General features: G+C 41.8%; 1 protein-coding gene across 1 annotated transcript in view; it reads right to left on the bottom strand.

The window, feature by feature from the left end:
• PRKAR2B (protein kinase cAMP-dependent type II regulatory subunit beta) overlaps positions 1-3465 on the bottom strand; it is a 21134-nt gene that overhangs the window by 15336 nt on the left and 2333 nt on the right. The gene's annotated exons all lie outside the window — the stretch shown is intronic.

Below are 3465 nucleotides of genomic sequence, written 5' to 3'. Positions count from 1 at the left end.
AAAGAGGGCATGCAGCTTCCAATTCCCACTGCCAGTAACCTCCAGCATCTGGAGCATGAAGGAGAAGGTGTGGTAACACACTTTGTGAGTGCATGTAGAGCAAGCAGCCTGGCACACCATGGCAATCCTGGGAGAACAGAAGTAATATTAGGATTTCTGGCAATGGTGTGGCAGGGAATCATGAACAATAAGTAACATTGTGGTCTAATTGGAAGAGGTTTTTCTGGGAAGAAGAGGAAGAGGTGCTTTAGAAGAGGAATGAGTTAATCTAACATAGGGTGGATTAATAGCATGGGGAGAGCAAAACAAACATCTGAATGCACCTTTCTCTCTTCTAATTCACTCACCCACACAGTTCTGCTCCTGGAATTTCTCTTGATTCTTTCCTGATCTGGTCTTCTAAAAAGTAGCCAAAGAGCTCTGCAAAAACCTCTTTCTCTCATCTTGTTGGACGTGCATGTTTCAATCCATATTCTTCTCTTCAAGTAATTTTTTCAATACTGTTACAGACTAGTTAAAATTGATACTGAATGACAGCAACCAGACGGGAAGCGATTAAGTTCCCAGAAAGGTAAAAAGAATGCTAACATATCAATTATTTAAAAGTACTTTTTATTTAAGGGCATTAACTCAGGAGTGCATTGCTGAACTGACATTAGTTGACTGGTCACATCCTCATCAATCCACAAAGTTAAAGAAAGTTTCATGAAAATTCAAGTAACTTCACAGACTTTAAGGAATTTATGAGAGTTGGCCTTTAAAACATGAAGTGCTGCTCAAGGAATTGTACCAGAGCTGGTGTTCCTTTACACTATGCTGTATTTTCAATCAGGGCCAACATGTGAAATATTGATATTTATAAATACTTCTCCATAAGTTTACCTATCTGATATTCAAACACTGCTATCAGGTAAATACAAGCTCAAGACAGTGTTGTGTGTGTTTAGAAAATTCTAAATTGTCTCAAAGTCTGGAGGTTATCTTTTTCTCCTCTTAGTCTCACATTCAAATCATTCTGCTCTTTTTTTTACTTCTATGTGAAGACTCTTGTTTGTTCAGATGGACTCTTTAATTAAAATGCTGAGCGGTAGTATAAGTCCCCTCCTAACTACTGCAACTTCTCCTTCTGCTTTAATGATAGCCTTATCTTTCCATTCAAATTAAAACACGGTATGGTAGGGTGGGATAAGGTTTTTAGAAAATGAGGACTCCATTTAGCATCATGTACTGAACACAATTCTGATCATGCCATAAAGACATATTGTTATACTGTATTTCAGAGCGGTGCCCTATGTAGGAATGATGTTTGACACCTTGCTAAAAGGCCATCAGGGAAAAGCCATTAAGCACTTTACATTGTTTCTTCCCCTCTAACTCACTGACCGCTGAAAAAATGTTTTTCATACACAGAACTGTAGCAGAAAGAGGCTGAAGTTCAATGCAAAAAAAAGAACAGTGGGAGATGCTATCGATACACAGCTTGACTTCTGTTTCAGAGACTTTAACTTTAGCAGCTGAAGGTATTACCTCTCTCCAAGATGAAGAAGTTTTTTTGCAAATACACCAGAGAGCGAACCGCAGCAGCTGGCACCACATGCGCTTGTGCTGCAGGGTAGAGAGGCAGAGGCAGAGGTGAGGAAGAAAGCTGGGACAGGAACGTTTAAATTCCTGCGGCTACAGTGGCAGAGCTCAAGTCGCTGCCTAGCAGCAGAACACAAAGGAGGAGTGGGAGAAGTCCCCTGGGGACTACAGATCTTGTCTCCACAGAAGGAGCAAGTCAGACTGAAGAAGGCTACATTTTAATACCCTTGCTATCTTCAGAGCTCAGTAGCTTTCCAATGCCTTTTATGAGTAAATTTATTACAATGAAAAATTCCTTTACAAAAATTATCTTATTCAACTTTCCAGAACACTGTCCGTGAAGGATTTAAAGCAGAAGGAAGTGTTCTTAATACACTGGACAGTCTGAGCAAAGAGGGGTAAACAAGACTTGGGAGATCCCCGGAGTAGATTTCAAGGCTTTGGATTGCAGAGCTCCACAAGGGAAGGACTCAGCTAAGAAGCCTTCTGCTGAACACCTGGAACAGACTGCGGGAACTCTTAGCAATTACAAATAACTGATTCAGAAGCAAAAAGGTAAAAAAAAGGGGTTCAAAACATCAAGGGGATATGGTATCGAGACAGCAGCACAGTCCTGAGAAGACCTCCACAATCAGGGGAAGTAATCCGTCAGTATTCCTTGGAAGAGTTGTATCAAGTACCCACACTGGAACAGTTTAATGTTCTGCGCTTACACAACATTACAGTATACCTGGTACAAAGCCAATAGACCCCTGTCCTGCAGATCAAGCAGCTGATGACTATTTAGACAGAAGACCTAATTCTCACTAGAAGGAAAGGGAAAGCAGACCTCATCCAGAGGATTGATACTATAAGCAGATACTACCAAAATACTGTGTAAAGCCAGAATCAGGAGAGCAGTAGCTCAAAATTACCACCACAGCAGATTCTAGGAGCACACGATAATCCATTGGGTCACAGGGCTCGTACGAGAGAAATGCTCAGAGACTAACCAAGAGGGGTCTGCCACAATGCCATTGGCAGGCTAATGTAATGATGGTCTAGTCAAGTGGAAGTCAGGACACAGCAACAATAAGGAAAATAGATAACAAAGCAATTTCACATCCAGAGCAGAAGCCCACAAACCACTCTGTATCCCTGAAGTCATGCAGAAAAATAATTCAGGACCGTAAGGGGCAAATATTTAGGTGACTTCAGCTTGAACAAGTATAGTGGAACAGCTAATTATCTATCCATTAAACAGACAGCATGAGGGAGTTAGGAAATATTCTGTGTCAGCATCCCTTGTGTCCCAAGAATGCACACATATTAGCACCCATGCTGAGACTTTTGATGCCCTCCTACAGTTCTAACTCCAGGGTTCTGCAAAGCTGGGGGTCCGTGGCTCACTCCTCCTCAGGGCCTCTCTAGGAATAGGTAGCCAGGGTCAGGGCTCAGCCTTTGTGCAGACAAAAGCAGGAGCTGGAAACCTGCAGCACGAATTAATGTGCACCCACTGTAACAGCACCTGACTTCCAACCAGAGCTGCAGGCTGGTCTTGCCATTAGCTCCCTATTAAATCAAATTTAAAACTTTCTGTTCTCATGCTTAAAACTCTACATAATTATTTCCCTTTCCCCCATGCTCCCTCCCCTGACAGCACTGAATCAATTCTCTTGAGAAAGCATTCGGTGTGCCGTGAGTCATCCCAGCCTCAGAATGCATGTTTTGATGGATACAGTCGCCTTTTCCCTTAAACAGCCCTGTGCTTTTTTGTAGCATTATCACCTTTGTCTGATCCAGATCACTCATTCACTGCATTTAAGCTTTCTTAAAAGCCCGTAATTGTTTTTATAGGCAATAGAAGGAAATTATCTGCACAGAAGAAAATTATCTGTAGCATTT

Source organism: Egretta garzetta, unplaced genomic scaffold, assembly GCF_000687185.1.
Source record: "Egretta garzetta isolate BGI_Z169 unplaced genomic scaffold, ASM68718v1 scaffold33, whole genome shotgun sequence".
In the NCBI taxonomy this organism is placed as follows: Eukaryota; Metazoa; Chordata; class Aves; order Pelecaniformes; family Ardeidae; genus Egretta; species Egretta garzetta.
Note: the sequence above shows the minus strand (reverse complement) of the source record. Positions and strands in the feature narration are given on the sequence as shown.